Here is a 22,619-nt window from a genome sequence, read left to right as displayed (position 1 = left end):
TCTATTAAAGTCTGAGGACTGCAATGAGCATAACAGTAAATACGGCTGCTTGCTAGCACATAAATGGGAATTCTAATGGTTTTGGAGCACTATAACATAAGGCATTGGGGTGGTTTCGTGGATATCTGGAACAGAATTGGGTGAGAGAGGTTTACATCTCCTTACTATATGGTCCCTGCACAGCACCAGCATCAAGCTGCACATCTGTGCTGTCACTGCCTGGGTACACTGTGAACTGACCGCATGACTAAGCATAGTTCGGACTTCTGAGCCTCAGAGTCCTCGTGCATAAAGCTCACTAGCCAGAGGCCTTGACTACTGGGTTTCTACATAGCTTGGGTCTTCTATGACCTAAGCCTCTCACTGACTTACAGCAAAACAGCTGACATCATGTTATGCCTTACAGAACTATCAGAGTGATTCATCTAACATTTATAATCACTGAAAGATAAAGTTGCTCCATAAAAGGGTTAGAAAATAACCATGCCTTTAGTAAAGTGTTAACATGCATATATAGGTACCTTTTCTGTCCAAACAATACTATAATTGCCTGTTCTATTTTCTTACACTCTCTTCCTATTTCTTCCTTGCCAGGGATTCTAAAAGTCAGAATCACTCTAGATTAGTTTACATACCCTCATCTTTTCTGATTGGGCTCATCTGAATGGAGCCCTCACCAGAGTCTTTGCAAATGGCATTTCCATTAACATTTCTATTTCCGTCCTTTCAGGGCACCTACAGATTTCCCACCAAGATTTACATTTACTATTTTAGGAAAGTGCTTTTAAAAAGCCAACGGGTTTGCTAAGTTTAAATCTGACTTTCTCAAGGGATGCTTAAAAGAAATATACAAAGTTTTTTTAGAGAACCTTTGTAAGTTCAAAATAACATTCCAGAAGGAGTCACTAGAAAAACATTCAGGGGAAGAGAAAGAAAAATGTCTTGCATTCGTTGCAGACCTGGCTTCATTTAAATGTTCTGTTTGTTTTTCAATGCAGAAAAGTCAAATAGCCCTAAGAGTCAGATAATAATTGAAAAAAAAATTGCCTGGTACTTCTCATATCTAGAATATTTATTCCAGGGGGAGGAGCCAAGCCTATCTGCATTCATTATTCAACAAGCCAGGTAGAGACAGAGAAGACTCACAAATGGAGGCTCAAAAACGGGGGTTTAGTGATCTTCTGAGATCTTACAGGAGCAGCATTAAAACCATTCCTAAACTATGCCAACTGGAACTTTCTGTCAGGCTGATGACCCATGATCCACTTCTACCATGGCCCAACTGGAATGCTTGATATGGCTGGATGCCTGCCAAACAGGAAGATAAGCCATGGATGAGTATTTCAATAAAAATTTAAGAGTTACAGTGATTCCTTTAGGCATGGTAAAATTCAACAGACCTCTGCTGGCATGGCAGGGTGAAATATATTAAAATTAGAGTTCGCTGCTAAACTAAAACATCCTCATAATAGTGGTAGTATAACCATAAAAAAAAGTCCAGAAGGAGGCAGACTAGGGCTGACATAGTGAAAGCATAGCTCATCGGAGCAAATCAAATTCCTTTTTTCTTCTACCACATTCAGCATGTGAATTTTGTTCTCAAGGTTATCTCAGGGCTCTCAATGGCCATGATCCACTGTGACTCTCAAGACTGCATTCCAAGTACTGTATAGCCTGTCAGTATCTACAGGAGACTGGCTCCAGCACTCTTGCATGTAACAAAATCCACACATATTCAAGTTCATAAAATGGCATGGTGTTTGTGTATAACCAACACATATCTTTCCATATATATACTTTGAATCATATCTAGATTACTTAGGACACCTAATAAAATGGAAATGCTAGGCAAATAATTGTTGTGCAGTACTGTGTAGAGACTAAAGACAAGAAACATAAGTCCGGACATGTTCAGTACACATGCAACTGTTAGTTTCCCAAATATTTTTGATCCATGGTTGGTTGAATTCATGTATACAGAATCTATGTGTATGGAAGGACAATTATAGGAGGAAAGAGAACAGAAAGAAAAGTGGTCTTCTCCCATTTAAAGGGGCTTCCCAGAGGTCTCATACAGCACTTGCAGTATACTCACTGGTGAAACTTGATCACAGAGTAATCCCTAGCCCTCCAGACCTGGGAGTTTCTAGCTTATAAAAGTATCCAGCAACTTTGTTTACAAATAGTGATAGCAGTAAACTTTCTTATATCTTCTAAAGGAATTGACTTACCTGAATTCATCATTTTAGATTGCAAAATCCCTTATGAAATTTTGCTCACCATTGTACATAAAGTAATATGACAGTTTGAACAAAATGCTGCCTTCTCTAAACTATAATAAATGCTGTTTAGCTCTCATAATTGTAAGAGCAACTTCATGTGCTTTCTCCACAAACTGGTAAGAAAAGAAAGCTCATGCTATAAGTCTAATAATGATGTGGAGTCCTAAATTCACTTCAGATGAAAATAAGAAGCTTTACCTTTATAGAGAATATATCCCTATCTGCTGTCTACTCATTATGCCTTCAACATCCTCTGCTAGTAATATCAAGGTCTCCATCACCCCTCACTGCAAAGTTTGAGGAGCACCAGTCTGGTTGAAAAGGTTGAGGTTTAGGAGGAATTGGAAGTAGTTAAACTGGTCTTGAAAGTGCATTTTTATAGCCAACCTGGTGTAGTGCCCATGATATATTCAAAAACCTATTAAATTCAAGAAAAATTTCCCAATTAGTAATCTCCCCTCTCATAATAAGATGACCTTGCCATACAAGGCATCCCTGTCTTGGAAGCTTCTCCAATGTTCATAAATAAAGACTTGCAGAGCAGGTACTACCAACAGGGTCAGGCTGTCACCAGACATCATTTTACAGGGAGCAGGAAGGAGGGCTGCTTCCTTTGAAGTGTTCTCTAGGTTTTAGCATCTGGACTGGGAATGCTAAAAAGGTCATTTGACTTTAAGCACTTCTTTTCATTTTAACACAGAATGTTTTAATAAGTTAAGGGTTCCTTTTACACAAAAATATATTATGATGAAAATAAGGAACTTATTTGAGAGTAACTGCATTAGTTTTACCTACCATACTGTCCTCAGTAAGGTTATTGATGCAACTAACAAGAACGTATTTCTGTCTCGGTCTTTTCTTCCTCCTCTTCTTCTTAAACTTAGGGGTACACAGAGCATCATGTCCACATAAGTTTATGCATCCCCTGAAAGCTCATGTCAAGTTGCATGTATCTGCACAAGGGGCAGCATGCTCATTAGCTTCTCAAAGAGGTCTACTTACTACTGCTGCTCTGCATTACATATGGTTTGAATACGACCTCAAGAGTTCAAGGGTGGGAAGTCTAATCCCTAATGTGGTGAAGAGGTGGAGTCTCACTTTTAAAGGTGAAGCTCATGGGAAGCAGTTGGATCTTTGGGGAACATCCTCAGAAGGAATTAATGCGGTTGTCACGGGACCTTGCTTAGTTCCTTCAAGAGGGTTGTAACAAAGAAACAAAACTAACTCCTGAATCCCTCTCTTGCCTCCTGTCTGTCCATGTGATATTTCTGATCCCTCCTGTGATCTCATCTGCAAACACTCTCACTACTTTAATGCCATCCTCCATAAGGTCCTTACTAGAGCCAAGCAGAAGCTGATGCCATGCTCTTGAATTTCAGAACTATGAGCTAAGAAACCTCTTTTTTTTTTTTAACAAATTATCCAGCCTCAAGTATTGTGTTATGATAACAGACTAATATAACTTTGTCACCAAAGAAAACTCATCAAGAACCAAATGTCCAAAGTTGTCTCCTCCCTTTATATCTGCCAGAGGACAAGGACGGATGTGTTCCAGGTAGAGATAACAGCACTATCTACCTGATAAACTCCTGCTTAGCTTACTACTCCAGCGCAAGATCTGTCTTTTCAGGAAAGCCTTCTGACTCCTCTATATAGGTGTATGCTTCTTTATTCAACTTCTGGCTGCAATTATTTCTTTATTTCATTTTATAGTTTTTATTTGTACAGTCTCCTCTCCACTCATCTATGACTTCTCTGACTTTTCATTATGTGTTACCTGGCTCCACAATTAGTACGTTTCAGTGAATTCCCAATAGGTGGGTGGATGAATGGATGGACGGATGGATGGATGGAACCTCTACTTTCATTGCCAGTATTGAATTATCCACAAATCCACTTCTGTTCCCTGTCCTACCAGATTATGCTTTTCCTTAATTTGAGAGAAAATAATAATTAGATGTCTGAGATTTCTGAATGTTTAGGCTTTAAGATAAACAAGCTTACTTTGAACTTTTGTCCATTTATTTCTGTTTTCTCTGTGCAAACTGAGAGCTGCAACTATGTTCTGTAAACGGACCAAGTTCTCCTCCTAAGTACAAATATTTTCTTCCCTTTGATATGAACTATTTTATGCTTGGCCATTTCTGTAGAAAAAATTCCAGTCTCTGACTTAATCTAGCACCACTTTTCACAAAATGCTTTTGCTTCCAGCCTCTTCGCATGGCTATGTCAATTGCTTATCCTCATCCTCAAAAGCAACTAGATTTGAAAAACTGTTTGCCATTGCACATAAAGTAATATGACAGTTTGAACACAATGCTGCCTTCTCTAAACTATAATAAATGCTGTTTAGCTCTCATAATGGTAAGAGCAACTTCATGTGTTTTCTCCACAAACTGGTAAGAAAAGAAGGTGAACTTTACTTTCTCTGTCCCAGGCACTGTTCTAAATGACTCGAATATATTAAGTCTTTTAATCATTCTAACAATCTGCAAAGCCTGGATTATTACCTTCTCTGAAGTATGCACAGAGTTTAAATCACTCATGTGCATTTGGTTACTCATGATGTTTTACTAGTTTTTAACTGTGCATTACTGACACACATGCTTTAAATTTGTGTATATCTAACACAACTCTCCAGAGATGAACTTTCTCTTTCGTGCAAGTAAGGCAGTCATGAGAGAGGAAAGGACTGAGGGAGGAAAGGGTTACTGTCTCACAAGCTGTGAGTTTGCCTCCTGGTGCAGCCTTTTGGAAGAGACTCATTATTTGTGGAAATGGTGTGTTCCGTAGGCAGAAATAACTTTTTAAAAAAAGAACATGTCTCTACCCTCCTGAAGTCATCTCAAAATGAATGCACGATTTCTCATGAAAGAGAGAAACCCTTATTATGGCCAGAATGGTTCCATGTATACTTGGCCACGCCATGTTAAGGAAAATCTACGTCACTTTAAGGCCCAAGAAAAGCTAATAAAGACTTAATGGCAAGGTAGTGAGAACAGAAGTCAAGGATAGGAGACAGGTCTTCTATTTAGAGCCACACAGCCATGGGAAAATCTCACTGCAGGACCATAAACAAGGAAAAAGAAACAACTGGTTGAAAGGAATATAGGACATTTTCCTTACCTGATTTTAAACTAAGCAAAAGGACATTTCATTTAAAACAATAAATTGCAACATTGCTGGCAGCTTCACATGAGAAGCCCTTAAGAAAAAGAGAAAGACAAAAACAGGAAAAATAGAAGGGAAAGAGGTAACTAGGGAAGAAGACAGGAAACAGGGGGATGAATGTGAAAGATGTCTGGAAGAAAGAGCCAGTATTTTCTCTGTCCCAGGCACTGTTCTAAATGACTCAAATATATTAAGTCTTTTAATCATTCTAACAATCTGTCATGCCTGGATTATCACCTTCTCTGAAGAAGTATGCGCAAAGAGTTTAAGTCACCCATGTGCAATGGAGCTAGGATGCAGAAGAGCTGGGATTTGAACACAACCAACGAGGCTGCAGAGTCTATGCCCTTAATGGAAGGTGTGACTGAGGGAGTCCTTTCAACAGAGCCCACCCCAGGTCCCACTTTGATTCCAGCTTCTAACCCCAGATTCCCACTGCCCATTACCCTATACATGCATTCTTGATGAGACATTTCTGAATGTCCACAGTCAGTTATCCTTCACCCAGATATGACCCCTGCCTAAACCCTCTGACCTCTGGAACCTTGGATGCTGTCCCAAACTGGACTGACACTCGTGATGACCCAGTCTCAGATAGCCCCATGTTGGAGTCCTCATTCCCCTGACCATGTCACATGTGAGAGCAACCCAGGCCTATTTCTGTAGTTCACCTCTACAGGTTGGTTGTTTGTTTATTTTTGTGTTTTGTTTGGTTTTCTGAGCAGAGAAGTCTCAGATAGGATAGAGCAAGAGAAACATGCTTGAGCTTTTAGGTCAGCATCCAGGTTTTCAACAGAAGCCTATATGAGTGAACATGGAAAAACGACAGTGAAATCAAGTTAGCTATCAGTGAGGATGCACATGGGGGAGTTGGAGGCTGACGCTGACTACTTTGAGACTTTGGATCTCACCACTGTTGAAAACTGATAGTCTGGGCAAACCAGGAAACTCTCTGGGGCTTAAAATCTATTCTTATTAGTGGTGAACTTTACAGACAGAAATAGCTGCACAGGATAATTTCTTGAATCAATGCATGAGTATTTCCAAGCCTCAAGATCTTCTTGATGAAGCCAGATAATGCCAGAAATTTGTCTTGTAGACAACAGACTCTATGCAGATCTCCTACCATAGGAAGCTTGTCTCATTGAATGATGAGCTTTGCCTCTCGTTCACAAAGGGCACATCAAGGAAAGCCTGAGATTTCAGGTTAGTCTGTTGCAGCAGGTAGTGGATGTAGTATTAGGACACCCAGAGTTCACAGCTGCTAGGGTGCTGCTCCCACAGCTGTTGGGAGCGCCTGGGCTCAAGGTAGATCCCATCCAGGGATTTACACTTAGCCAAAGAGAATCACCTATGTTTATGCATCTTCCCCAGGTACACATATATCCAGTAGCTGGTCTTCAGGAATGGGGAATAACAAGATCACAAATCAGGACAACTCTGAAAGATCATCTCAGGTCCAGAGCTCCAGGGACTCAGGGCCAGAGTTAGGGTATAATAGGTGAAGCATTTTTTTCACCCGTTTAAAGGGAACCAAATTTGAAGGGAGCAAATCTCAGTAAGCAAGATGGTTAAAAGTATAACAATATTTTAAAACTTAATGCAAAAATCCATGATAAAATGTTGAAGTGTTATATAAAGACAGACTGTACTAGGGCCAGGAATCTGGTGAAGTGGATAAGCTTAGTATATCCTACAAATATAGTATTTGGGCTTTTGTCTTTATAATATTTAAAATGTTGATGTTTTGTTTAGCAAAACTTTTTTGAGTAGTTTAAATTCTTTTTGGTAGTTCATTGAAATACATATTTTGATTTCTGAGCTTTTTCCCACCCCTTAAATTTTGGCCCTAAACAAGTGCCTCTACCTTCTGGGTTCCACTGAGGCTTCTATTGATACCACATCACCACTGAATTTCTTTTGCTCAATCCAGCTTTCTTCACTTCTCCATAGGAATTATTCCTCAGCTATTACCAATAAGCCTCTTATACCCAGCGCAACAATATTGAAATCTTTGGGAGACACTTGTGGGGAATTTAAGTAAGTTTGTAGAGTATGCAAAACTGAGTTTGAATTCGGTCCAGCACCTTACTGAAAAGGTGACCCTGGTCAAGACACATAGCTTCCAAGTCTGTTTCCCCCACTATAAAATAGCAACAGTTTTATCTATGTCTCATCATATCCTGGGCTGCTGTAGTGAGCTATCCCACATAAAGAACCCAGTTGAGTGACTAGCTAGTGACAGGTATTCAGGAAATATTCTCATCCTTCCTTGTTTCCACCTCCCCTTCCTGATCTCCTAATCAGGCTGAGGAGAAAACACCCTCAGCTGTCATGACCACCCAGGAAGGTCTGAGAGAAAGGATGAGAACCTCTTGCCTTGGTTTTGCTGAATTAGCATAAGTTCAGCCTCTTCCAGCTAAATCAACACTCTTTATCCTTTGGCTACTGATAATCAGCGAACGTCTTCCTGGTGAAATCTATACTGTGTGAGGTCTTCCCACTCCACTGTTTCTAAACATCTGTGATTAAGGCCAATTAGGGACAGGACGGGTGCCTGCCATTCTTCTTTAGGATAAAGAGGAAGTCCTGAGGTGCCATTATCGCTAGCAGGACACCATCTGTCACCCTAGGTCTCAGAACTACAAGGCTCATGCAAATGCAGTGCCAGTCTAGCTAACTTTATCTGTGATCCCCAAATGCTCAGACTGTTTGCATCCCACTAATAGGGGAATCTAGCATTTTCTCATTTTCTCAATGTCCAGACAAGGATTCTTAAATTGCATGGAGCTAAAATAACCATTATGGAATGAGAGGGAATCAGAAAAATCAAGTAGAGGTTAAAGCCCTTCCTTCAGTAAGTCCCAACATTGCAGTAGCAAAGAGAGAATAAGCACACACATAAGAGACAAGCAGAACCCTTAACCATAACTTATGATGGTAGTTACCCACCTTCCCCTCATCACTGATCAACATTAGGGTTTATGCAACACTTCACCATTAATCTTCTTCTCTCCTGCATCAGCACCTCCCAACCCAGGCAGAAGTGATTTCTTTACTCCATACTTCCATAGCTTGAAATGCTAGATGTTTTGCTTTCATTTAGATATATCCAAGCTATTACATTTTTTTGTTTTTGTCTTTCTACAGTGTTTTGTGTTAAATAGATGCTTACCCAATACTCATAAATGAATAGTTGTACCAGAAAAGGCCACTTGCCATGAGTAAAGAAAGAACAGATTTTTAGAAAAGGTGATTGCTTTTTTTTTGTTGTTTTTTTTTTTTTTTGGATTTGTTTAACAAATGGACAAACAGAGTCCTCTGAAGTGGGAGTTACAAATAGGAATTCCAGTGGCCACATGAAACCCATCCACACACTTGCTGCATGTTATAGTTTAGATATAGAATGTCCCTCAAAAGCCTCACGTATCAGAGGTGGGGCTCTTAAAAGGTGATTATATCATGAGTGCACCATAGCTGACTTGCTATTAGAAGATGCACATGGTTGCAAGAGACAGGTCCCTTGAGGCATGATTCAGAAGAGTATGTGCATTTCCCTGGGTCCTCCTTTCTCTCTCTGCTTCTAGACATTGTGAGGTGAGCCACTTTTCTCCACCAGACACTTTCAGCCAGCCAGTTCTGCCTTGGAGTGAACAGGTCATGGACTGGAAAACGTGAGCCAAAGTAAACTTCTCCTTGGAACTGTGGGTGTTGGGTTTTTTGTTTTGTTCTGTTCTCTTTTGTTTTTCTGTCCCAATGACAAGAATGACAAGGACACTGGTTAGTATTTTGAAATTAGAATGCCTGCTGCTACCATATGCATTGCACTGAGCTGCAATTCTACCACTTTCTGGCCACCATCTGCATCTATGGTGTGTAGACATGCAGAGGGTTATTTCCTCAGCTCTGTAGCCTGTGGTGAATAGCCGCTTGCTTGCCTCTCCAGAGTTTGTGGTCCCTGGACTAAACACATTAAGGATTGAATAAATGTGTCTGTCTCTTTAATTTCTCTAGCCATGTCCGTAAACATAGACTAAGATCTAATCTTTTAAGGCCAAAAACAGATCTAGGAAGAAAAGGTACACAGCAATAACTAAGTGCCCAGGGGATAAGATAACAAACCTTTATTCTATTTAATCCTCATAATCACCTTAAAATAAATTGTTCCTTTTCACCATTTTTCATATAAACAAACTGAGGCTTGAAAGAGTTAATGAACTCAGCTAAAGCCACAGATCTGGTGCTACAACTTTATCTAAAACGTTCTCCAAAAGGCTCGTGTATTTACAAGTGGGGCTTTGGAAGGTGATTAGGTCATGAGAATGCTGACTTCATGAATGGTTTAATCCATGGATGAGTCCATACTTGATGGCACATTGGAAGGTATGGAAACTTCAGAGGTGGGGTCTAGTTAAAAGGAGAGGGTCTTGGGGGTGTGACCTTGAAAACTGTCTCTTGCCTCTCACTCCATCTCTGTCTCTCTCTGTCTCTCTCTCTCTGTCTCTCTCTCTCTCTCTCTCTCCCTCCCCTTCTGGCTGCCATGAGGCAAGCAGCATTCTCCTCCCATATCTTTCCACCATGGTATTTCTACCATATCCCCAGAAACACTGGATCCAGCTGACTGTAGACTGAAATCTCTGTAATTTTGAGTCAAAATGAACCTTTCCTCCATAAAGTAATTTTCTCAGGTATTTTTGTCACAGCTACAGAGAGCTAACTCATACAACTGAAAAGCACAAGAGACAGAATTTAGACCAGGATCTGAGTATCTAATATACTCAATGTTTTCATTATGTGGAGCTTCTAAGGAAGAGCAGCAGTGAAGAACCTCCATTTCCACAGGCCAAATTGTGGAGGGAGATGTGACCCATGTTGAGTAGCATATGGGACTGCATACAAGTAATTCCTTTTTATCTGCAGCAAGGCAGGGAAGTCATGTGCAAATAATCCAAAAATAGTTTCTAATTTTTCTTGGGATAAATATAAATTTTTGGCAGAGGACACCCCTTTCAAAGTGTGTTTTGATTAGAGTTACACGAAAAGGCGTTTTTATTCTCTGAGGACTTTCCAACTAATAGACAGAAGGGAACTAAGAACAGTGCCAGCCGACCCCTCCTCCCTTCAAGCCAAAGGACCATGTGCAGTCTGCAGAGGTGCCAGAGGAAAGATGCTGAAGTGCAATGGGACGGTTGGGCTCAGCTGACTCTCTGCCTTTCTAGAATGCAGAATTTAACCCTCCTCGGGCCACCAGACAAGATTGTAAAAGCATCTTGGTAAAGGCTACATGACAAGTTCATAGAAAAGGGGGTGGAAATCTAGATTCCTTAATCTCATCTCTTCTTACTATCAGCCCTTCTTTTTGTTCCTACTGTCAGACTTCTCCAGATAAAGAGATATTGGCATATAAGTCAAAGTGTGGACCTAAAATATGAGGGACAGAAAATGGTGAATGGGAAGACTCTATTCTAGGTTCAGAAATAGAACCTTCTGTGCATACCCCTCCTTTGATAATCAACTAGAAGTTCAGAGACAGTGGTAAAGCAATTTAGGTAGGGTGAACAGTGAAGTCAGGTAGACCAGCATGACTTTAGTCCTATTACTTCACCTCTCCTGGACTTCCCTCAATTGCAAAATTCAATTACTTTGAGAACTCATAGTATTTCTAACACAAGTAATCTGGCATACAGAAAAACCTAGGTTAATACAGATAAAGATTCTCCTGTTCCAGCCTACCTGGCTTCTACTGAGGGAATCACTGATTAGATGTATTTATTTGGTGATTTCCTGGGTGAGTCTCTGTATTAGTCTTCATGTTACTATAATTAAATATCTCAGATGATTAACTTACAAAAACTAAGATTTACTTTGACTTATGGTTTTGAAGCTTCCAGCCAATGGTCAAGTGACCCCATGCTTTGGGTCTTTAATGAGGCAGCACATCAGTGGTAGGAGAATATGGCAGAACAAAACCAGCATGGCTAAGAAGCAAAGACACTGGTATGCCATAGTCTTCTTCAGCCTCAAATAATCTAAGGAACTCCCACAAGGCCTTCTAAGGAATTCACTATCTCCCAATAGTGCCACCCTGTGGATCAAGCCTTAATGCAAGAACTTTTAGAGGACATCCAACCTTCAATCTGTGGTGTTTTCTAAAGTTTCTTTCTTTCAAACTGCTCTAGATGAAATTAAACTAGTATATTAGCATGCAAAGATAAATGAGATCTATCTTCCTTGCCCCTCAGACTCAAAACCTATACTCTCTGTCTTACAAAGATGGCGAAGGCAGAAGTTGTGACAGTAGGGCAGGTACATGGGGAGGAAAGAACAGAAAATGAAGCAACCCCAGGGCGTCCGCTTCTAGTCCATGGGATCAGGTAGACCAAGGTTTGCCCAAGCTGCCCAGTTCAAGAGGAGACCACTGTGGCTTGAAGAGCCAAACCAGGAGAACCCATGTTTTTATCTTTAAGATGAGACCAGAGAAGTCCTGGGGTTTAACATGAGCATGATGTTTGGCTTTCATTTATTTGATCTTAGCTAAGATTTAAAAATGATCAAAGGGGATTTAGTAAAGCCATTCTAGAGACAAGGAAATGGAGGATCCAGGAAGTAAAATAACCTCCAAGTTTAGATAACATCATGGTAGAGCTGCTAGTTGGACCTTCTGCCTGTGAACAGTCCTAGCTCCATGGTTTCATACTGTTTAAGATTTTACATTTATAAAGCTTTATTGTAAGGGACTGTCGATAAGCTTTGTGACTGCTGAAGAACAGAGGTGGTGACTCACTCATCTTCATATCTTCAGTGCCTAAGAGACTACTGGGCATCAGCATTTGTTAAAGGAGTGACTTTCCTGTCCATTGTGCCACCATGGACGTATTGGAATAAGTCCAACATTGTGAATCACCTTCTTATCTCACAGAGCATGACCTCAGAAAAACTGTTATCACAAACTTAGTGAAGTGTAAGTTAGTAAAGCAAATATTTATTTAGCCATATTAAAGACAGTCTTTTAGTAAAAATGCTCTTGCATAACTATAATTCATCACTCATTTAAAAATCAATTGTTTGCCCTGTTTTAAACATATTTCAAGAGGCTAGCCTAAGTTGCAGTCCTTCATGAGAAATTGAAGTGGCTCTACTCAGTGGCCTTTCTTCTTCTTCTTGCTGCTGCTGCTGCTATTGCTCAGTGAGATAAATTCGATATTATCAGGAGGGAGGAGAGTGAGAAGAAGAATCAGCTGGGACGGCTTTGGAATTAGAGACGCGACTTTCAGAATTTTGTCTGTGAACAGCCGTAACTCCATGGTTTCATACTCTTTCAGATTTTGCATTTATAAAGCTGATTCTGTAAAAAAAGCAATGAGATATCAGAAAATATATATTAGCATTCAAAAATGACAGATACCTAGCTGGGAACTATGGAGCATACCTGTAATTCTAGTGCTTGGAAAACTAAAGTAGGAAGATCATAAGTTTGAGCTCAGCTTGGGCAACTTAGCAACATCTTGTCTCAAAATAAAAAAGCTAGAGAATGTAGCACTGAGCAAAGGTCCCAAGTTCAAACCCCAGTATCTCTTTCTCTCTCTCTGTCTCTGTCTCTGTCTCTCTTTTTCTCTCTCTTTCTCTCTCTCTCTCTCTGTCTCTCTCTCTCTCTCTCTCACTCACACACACACACACACACACACACACACAGAGGCAGAGAGAGAGAGTTACTTTTTGAACACAATAAATGTAATATAGAACATATGGATTCTATTCTATTGTAGTCTATTCAAATGGAATAATTTAATTACAGTGAAAGTTCAAGAAGGTTTCTCATAACTTAGAGTATAACAGACAAAATATAATAAAGTACTAAAAAGATAAGGAAAATGGAGAAACTGGTTCAAAAAATGTGCCAGTTATGTACAAGGTTTCCTGAGAGATTGGAATATTCAAAAAAAATCAAAGAAATAAAAATTATTCCTGAATTTAAACAAATATTTGAACCTTCAGTTTGAAAGGATTCACCAAGAATTGCCTGATAAACAAACTGAGATGTATGAAGGCACCTTGTTTGACTTTTTCTTTTTTTGTGTGAATCAGTTTGTGAGAGGATAGTCTTACAAGGATTCAGTTATTTTGATATTTAGCAAAAGAAATAGAAATAGGGGCAGGTATAAGAGAGAGAAGGACAGAAGAGAGAGAGACAACAAATCACACATCACACTTCTCTACAACACTAAAAATCTGAGAATCAAATTCACAAATTCTAGATTAAAAAAATCTTGCAACTAAAGCAGATCTTTTAGATACACAAAAAAGTTAAATCTACTCCAATACAACTGCAGAACAAAGCAGAGGAAGACTTTCAAAACAATTAAGTAAATAAAATCCAAAAGATAATGCTAGACCGAAGCAGGCAAAGTATAAGTAAGAGGTGGTGAACAATAAGAACAATAATATTTAGACTAATAGTTAAGTCTTGTCTTTTTAAAAAATAACTTTGATAACACAAACAAGAATGATTCTTGTCCAAAATAGTATACAATGGAAAAAGAAAATTTTTAAGTCTGATTATTTTATCTGGATCTAATTTTCTTGATCATTTCAACAGAAAACTTAAGGTAAATCATTAGCAAATCTCTTGAAAACTTCTCTCCTATCTCACCTTTGCCCTTTATTCTCACATCTACTACCTGGGCATGGTCCCTTACTACACTTCTGCTAAATTATAAAGATAATTTCTTGACTGTTCACTCTGTCTCCAAGTTCACACACTTCAACCTCCCTGAACCAATTAATCTCAGGGTACTATTTTTAGTATGTCACTAGTTGGCTAGAAATGTATATACAAGATGAAATCCAAACTTGCCACCTTGTTATTCTAGTCCTGATGAAATCTACTATGATCCTACCTCTATTTGCAGGCTTACATTGCACTGCTTCTCAAGATGAGCTCTTCATTCTGATACCATGTACCAACAGCCCTGAACATATTTAATCATTTCTGCCTCTGTACCTTTCTTCATTCACAAGGGGAAATTCCTTCCACCTAGTTCCATCCTTACCGCCTCTGCTTCAAATTCCAGTTCCAACAGCACATTCCTTTCTCCTCTTTAAGTGTATTCTAGCCCAATCCACAAAGAAATTTCCTCCTCCAAATGTCCAAGGAATTACAGCTGTATATCACTACTTAATAACTCTTACTTTGTATCACTTACCACACATTATCAAATTTAACACTATCAATTTCAGCTTAAACCATCATTCTGAGAAAGTACATAATGCTATATGTACATAATGCTGAGAAAGACGTTTTTCCCACTACACGATGACATCCCATCAATGTTAAAAGCATTACTTTTTCACTGATAGTAAAAGACGTAAAAATGTGCAAGTTAGTTTCATAAGATAGAGAGGGTGTTTCATTCATTCTTCTATTCATTCATGATTTTTTTATTGTCTACCATGAGCTCAGCACCACGCAAATGCTGTCCGTAGACGGCACTGACAAGGTCAGTACTCAAGTTTGCTACCCCGCTGCACACATACCTCATACCAGCCCCACCCTGCTGCTGTGGATTGTAAGGTCTTCAAGAGTAAAAATTATGTGCTGTGGTTTATGTCCCATGGTATGTAGCATGTCTCCATGCTGCATGCACTAGCTGCTCTAAATAATTAGCAAGTGGGGTAATGAACGAAAATGTGTGCACGTGGTATCATGTAGCACTCTGTTCTACGTCCAAGCACAATATACAGCCCATTCCAGTTGATTGGATTAGTGGCCACTCCATATCATGAATGTCTTTACACTACTCCATATGACAAGGAGGAAGAAGGTGATCTGCAGGGTGAGATGCAGCAGTCCTGTTAGACAGATGCGACTGTGGACTGCAGCTGTCTCCAAGGGAAGCAAATGCACACAGAGGATTATAATTCACGTGCTACTCACACTAATTTATGAAATCACTTTCTTCTAAATTAATTAAAATAACAACTCAGCAGGTCTTTGCCGTTGGTTGATTTGAAATCTTTGGATTTTATTGTTCATCAATCTAGAATTAATGAGGTCTAGAAATGTGCCCTTCATCCAGAGACTTCTATTCCCTGGAAGGCTGACACGCTGAAGGGATCCGCCCAGCCAGGAAGGACCACAGGCTGCCACCCTGTAGCACACCTTCACGGTTTCCTCTGCAACAGTACTTAGGAGTTGGGCAGTTATTGAGATTATAGGATGCAGCCCTTGAAAACACCAAGAGCTTCACACTCCAACAACTGCTCCCGCAGAAACACCAAGGACCCACTGTGACTTCCCAGTAACAGAGGCTTCTCTGAAAATTTATCCCCTTTGAACTCCATGGAGAACAGCATGTGGAGAGAATTTCTTAAGCTTCCGTGGATGCTCATTCAGTCAACCAACTTCAAAAAAGATTTGAAATGTGCTAGGCTCAGTTAAGTATGAGGCTTTTGCGTTGTTCTACCTAGCTTCTGAATTTGACCCCCACTAGAACCTGTCTTCATGGGTATGTGAATATTTTACTCTTGCCAGTATTTACATGTTTTAGATTTTCTTAATGGAAATTTAATTCTATGTAATAAAGAATAAATATTGTACTTCCGTGATTTCTTCACATGATTTAAAAGGAGGCACATGATATGATGCTCTCAAATATGTTTTCACGTTCAGGCATCTTGCTGAGGAGGAAGCTCCTGTTTGATTTTATTCTATACAGGGCTCATCGAAAGCTTCAGAGCATCTATATTTCATGATTCTTAGAGGACATCTGCAACACAGCTCAGGTCTGAAAACATGTCTTTCACAAATGATTTACAGAACAATTGGTAGCTTGCTCGGTGTGGCTCGGTTGAAAACTGCCCTGATGAGTCAGGCTTTGAGCTCAGTGTGTTACAAGTGTGTTCATCTCACCAGAGTCAGTTCTGGTGGTTGGGAGCTAACATCAGATTCGGTGTATGGTGAGGACTTATTATTCACAGAGGGTGCCTTCCAAGTATCATTATATGGCAGAAGAGTTGGGAAGAGTTTATTGTACCAGTCTCATTTTACAGATGATAAAAGTAGGCCCAAAGAGATTAGAAGAAATGCTTACATTCAAACAAACAAAAAAAAAGGTGTCCCAAACTCAGGCCTCTTGACTTTAATCCAACAAACTTTGCCAGATTAAGCATATGGGACACAGAGACACACTGGGCTAGATGGAATTTCAAAGTAAACCCACGTACATCCAGTGTGGTCCTAGAAACATCATCTGTATTCTGCACCCCTAAACACAAAAATCAAGGAACCATAGGAAAGAGTTCAAACTGAGTTGAACATCAAGGTTCAAGCATAAAGTATACCAAAGAAACTCCTATGCAAACCAAATTAGCAAGGGAAAGTTAGAAAACTTTTCATGCTCCCAAGGGTACCATTTAACCCTGTGCTGTTGTTTGTGGCTAAATCCTGACCAAAGAGCTCCAGATGGGATGGATAGAGTGTCTGGGACCTGCCATGGGGCTATGTTATGACGAGAAGTTGGCCTCCTGCCATGTTGGGCCTTGACTCTGTCCTCCTGCATGACTCTAGCCCACTTCAGCTGGCTGAATTATTTAAATGTTGTACATTACTAGTTAATAGACACAACATATTGAAAGTTTTACAATCAAATATTTATGCTGCTAGAAAACATTTTGCATTATCTTTAAACAGCCATGTCATCTATTTATTTTCATTCTCTGATCTTTCTGTTTTGTATCAGAATTGGAGAATTTAGCCTATTTACCCAGAAGTAAATATTATGATGAAAACATGGGGCAGCTCAAAAACAGACTTAGTAAAATGCAGAAGTACGTTTTGTTAGTGTCAATTGCACAATAGCCCCTGCGGGATAACAGAAATTACTTTGGGACTCTTCAAGTATGGAAATTAGATACTTCTTACCTAGCAATGTTTCTACCTGCCTGACCTCCTGATGAGCAGCTCAGCCATTCTTTCTGGTCATTCAATTCTTTTCACAATGGAGAGGAACTCCCCTGAGACAAAGTGGTTACATTTGTGGGTCATTCCAGTCAGGGAAATATGTTTAATACTGAACCTAGGGCTGCAAGTAAGAGCTCACATCTGATGGTCTGAATAATCCTACTGGCAGCTAATTGTAAGCTTGGCTTCCTCCTTTCTCCCAGATATTCCCAACTTCTGAATGCTTCTCCCAAACTCTGTTCTACAGTGCTGCTTTACTTGAACTCAACAGGTAGTCATCATGCCATAGGAAACTTTATTTCTGCCCTAGAAACTATCAATGTCTACCCACTGATTAATGAGGAAGATCCTCCTTACATGTCTGGTGTTGGTCTCTAAATCATTTCCAAAGAAAACTCTTGAATGCACAGGGAAGGGACCAGAACTTCAAAACTCTAGAAAGCATTGTCTTCATGATGAGCTCTGATTCTCAAAATCTCTGACCACATGAAAAATAGGCAAATGAAGGTGATTCAGTGATTTTAAGAAAAGGAATATTTACAGGGTAGGATACCACAAAGCACAGCACAATATTCACAGGGTTAGGACAGCAGGACACCCTGATCATTCCCAGGATAGCAGGAAGAGGAGAAAGTGGTCACCAGGATGTGCAGGTAAGTTGCTGAATGATGAAGAATGTGGCTGAGGTGGGGACCCTAGGAAAAAAATCCCCTGATCTCACTTTCCACCTCTCTCCAGTCCCTGCCATGGGTCCCGGTGAAGTCAAGGGACAATGGAGCCTCTAAATGTTGCTCATAATAGTCATGCTGCCTTGGAAACCCCAGAGTGAAGACCAACACTGAGGCAGAAGGAGAAAGTTGAGGGAACAAGAGATGCTTCCAGGAGATAACCAGAAGAGCTGTGATAAGGTGTTTGGTTTTATTCTAAGAACACTGAGAAGGCATGGGAGAGTTTTAATGAAGGGAACACAGCTTTGAACTCATTCATGTTTAAAACATCATTCCTGTTGCTATATGGAGAACAGACTTTGGAGAGGCAAGTTCAGAAGTCAGGAGATGACTTTTGATGTGATTACATCACCCAAGTATGAAATGCATGCTAATGTATAAGGTCTAACTTAGTGGCCGAACATAAAAAAAAAAAAAGTGGATTTAGGATGTGCATCACAAAAAAAAATTAAATCCAAATTCTGCCATGATCATGAGTTAAAGGAAACGCTAATGGGAAAAACGAATGGATGTACACCCTCCGTGCTGCCAACTTGGAGCCTTGATGCGCGTGCCAACTAGTGTTGATTTTACAGTGAAACACTCACTAAGCTAAGTATCAGGTCAATCCCATTTTTAAGGAGAGAGAAAATAAAAGAATTTTCCAAGCCTGGCATGTAGAAAAATGATTGTCCAATTGACCCAATAAATAACAAACAGTAAAGTCTTCTAGTTTTATTGTTGGCATTATCATAAAGAACATGCTGTGCTTATTATCTGGTTAAAGGGGTTTCATTCTGTGTGATGTTGAAGTGAGTTATAATCTTTAATAAACAGTCAGCATCAGTATTTTTAATTCCAAAAAAAGTACTTTTAATTCCATAGTCATGAATGTTTATAGAATTGTTCCCCTCTCTGTCTCTGTCTCTGTCTCTCTCTCTCCCTCTCTCTGTGTCTGTCTGAGAACTTGTGTCAGACATCAGAAATACTTCTGCTGTCTGACACAAGGTATAGTATCAATTTCTACTAAAGAGTTGTGAAGCTATTTCTAAATTCCATCAATGGTTTTTCAAGGATTAGACTATACCAGTGATGAGCAGCTTAATGGCTGGTGTCATGATTCCAATCCAAGACATTAATTCACTCCTGGAAAGTTCCAATGACCCATAAATAAACCTCTGTAGACTATTAAATTTATTTTCTTATGTAAGGTAAGCCTAACATGGAACATGGTTGCAAAACAAAGAAATGTGAAAGATTTATTTGATTACCCTCTACATGAAATATTTAATAATTGTTGATAAAATTGATAATTTTGCAAAATTTACATAAAAGGGTCACAATTGGTATTGTCTTTAAAAATAATTTTTTAAAAACTGTGACTACTTCAGACATACAGAGGCCAAATGACAGCCCTGTCCTTTATCAGCTGGATGACCTTCATCCAAAGGCTTCACCTCTCTAAGAAGCAGCCCTGAGAAGATATGTAGGTTTTAGACAAATAGCTTTTGCAGGGCTCCTGTTTATCCAAACAGTGTGAGTCACTGAAAATCAGCATGTTATCAACATCCTCATGGGCCAGTCTTGTGTGATACCACCAACAAAAAAACACACCAGCCAGAGGGACTTATAAGTTCACCAGGAAGCTTCCCCAAAACCAAGCCTGGTCATGGGGCTCCAGGAAAACTCATGATGCTTAAGTTCAGGAGCTCATCTGCACATCTGGTTGAGCTCATCACAGATTAGTGGGTCGGAGAGCATTACAAAGGAAGAAACAGAGCAGGAGGCACGACCTACCCTATCAGACTGGGTCCAGGAGACACAACACAGATACTACCTCCCGTCTTCATAGATTCCTGCCACCATGATAAGTTTTTAGAAATTTTAAGGCATGGGACTGGGGATATAGCTCAGTGGCATAAGTGCCTGTCTGGCAAGCACAAGGTCGTGACTTCAATCCCTGGTCCACAAAAAAAAAAAAAAAAATTAAAAAATTAAAAAGAGAAATAAAAGAAATTTTAAGGCAGGCACTCCAAGGTAAAGGAGTGTCCTGGCCATGCAGCATCTGGGACAGAGGCCCACTTGCCTTGGGCAAAGAATGATACTCTCTCTAAACCTATTCCCCTACCTGTGAGATGAAAATAAAAATGGTATCAAATTGTGAATGCTAAATGAGATAATACAACTATTCAGATCCCTGGCACATAGTATGCACTCAAGGTCAGCTAATGTTGTTATATACATTATGTATATATAAATCCATATGCACAAATATATATCTATATATCTATATTGTAGCCCAGATTCAAAAATCTATTTGATAACAGATGTGTCTATCAACATTTAACCCTTGGCTCTATCCTGAGAGGTATGGTGGTACGGGTGTCTTTAAAACAGTTAATCAGCAAGCCCAAATACAGAAAAACACAACAAAAATAGAGAACCCAAAACCTTTAGAATTATTATCTCTAGTTGCAGCAAGTTCTACACCACCAAATATTAGCCTGAAGAGGTTTTTTTTTGTTTTAAAGATAATTTAAAAACAATAAAAATGATACAGAATTTCAAAATAAGATGATAGGAAATTAACAATGCTTATTATATTGCATATTGTTATCTTCACAGTAGATGCTCAGATTACCAGATAAAGGAGTGCAAGATTAATCAAACAATACAAACACCAACTGCTTCCTTCAACGAACTAATACAAATTATCAGTGCAATTATCTTAGCTATCTTGTATATATATATATATTCATTTCTTCTTCTTTCCCTCATTCCAGTTGTTCTTTCCTTTTGAGCAGTTCCTTTCCATTTCACCATATCTATTAGGCCCTTTATATCTTATTTACTCTTTCAGTTTCTTACATTAGGGAGACAATAAGATGTTTACACACGTGGGTCTGATTTATTTCACTGGTAAGTATGGTCTCTAGTTGCATCCATTTACCTACAAAAGCCTCGAGTTTATCTTTCTTTATGGCTGAGTAATACTCCATTGTATAAAAATACCACATCTTTTTTATCCATTCCTCAGTTGATGGGCACTTGGTTTGTTTCCAAAATGTAGCTATGACAAATTGTGCTGCTATAAACATGGGTGCACATATATCGCTGTTAGTCTGTAGATGTTTTCTGCCTTTTCAAATAAGGCAAAAACAAAACTTCCAAAGTTTCTAAATGCCCCAAAGCTGAATGGCACTGCTTGAATTACTAAAATTGGTTTCACCATGGTTCATTCCACACTCATATTTCTAGTGAAACATTCAGGAAAATACTCAGATGCCAGCCGCTCCAAACTCTGTTGTCCAGAGGTCCTTACTGCAGCACCTCTGACAACCCCACCTCCACCCTGGCAGTAAAAATCACAGCAGCAGGAACACTGATTCTATGCATAAGCAGCCTGGCCTGGTGCAAATAAAGGCTTTTTAAAAGCTTTTGACTTTTCTACTAGTTTGAAATTGCTCTCTCTATTTTACCACAGAAAATAATCCTTTGTCAAAGAGCCATCACCAACTCTAATATGCAGCATTTGCAGAGCTCCTTAAAGTATAAAAGATGCTTCTCTATGCGTTGGTTTTGCTTGTAAACAAGCTGGCTGATACACATGCATTTTAGCATCGCTTATCATGGCCATGACCACCCCCAACCCCACCTTTGTCATTATTATGGGTCTCATTTGTTAGGGATTTCCCACGTACAAGGCTCTGTCCTGAATGCTTTAAATGTATTTACCCTTTGAGTTTTCTCTATAACCTATGGGCTAGATACTCTTGTCTTGTGGATGAGAAAACAAAGCCACAAAGAACAGAAGTTAAATACCTTGTGATGTTACACAGATAATAGCAGATAGAGCCAAGGAATTATATTCAGGGTCTCAGCCCCGGAACACACATCCTCATGTATCACGCGGCTTTATCCCAGTGTTGCCCCCACACAAGATGAAAAAGTTTACTGCCAAGGGCTCAGCGTTTCAGTATCTTTCCAAGCTCATTCCATGGACACAATGAGATTTTATTTGGTTGTGCAGGGTCCTCCTTTGGTCACTTAAAAGAAGCTTTCTGTCAGACATACTGGAAGATGTCCTAGACTCATGTCTTGAAAGCTTTATGCTCACGTTTACTGCTCTTTAGTTTTAAATCATAATGTAACAGAATCCTGGTTTTTTGTTGTTGTTGTAATGGGTCAGTACCAAGGTCAGTTTGTAATAAAAAATTTTTCAGGAAAAAAATCAGGAATTGGCAAAATACTGCAAGAAAAGACCACATGAGCCAGGAAGTAACGGAGATGTTTAAATTTTCCCTGACATACAGCTGACCACCCAGGGGAATTAAAAAACCACCTGACTCCATGAGACAGTAATTCCACAGGACACACAAACACCCAGAAAGGAAACCTGAGAAGGAGTACCAGTCACCTGTCACATTAGAGGTGGTGTGAACTGCGAGAACGATCACACAGGAGCCCGGACTCAAACAGGTAGTGCTTGGTCTTAGCTCC

Source organism: Chinchilla lanigera, unplaced genomic scaffold, assembly GCF_000276665.1.
Source record: "Chinchilla lanigera isolate Chin_1 unplaced genomic scaffold, ChiLan1.0 scaffold00066, whole genome shotgun sequence".
Taxonomy (NCBI): domain Eukaryota; kingdom Metazoa; phylum Chordata; class Mammalia; order Rodentia; family Chinchillidae; genus Chinchilla; species Chinchilla lanigera.
This window is presented reverse-complemented; position numbering follows the sequence as displayed.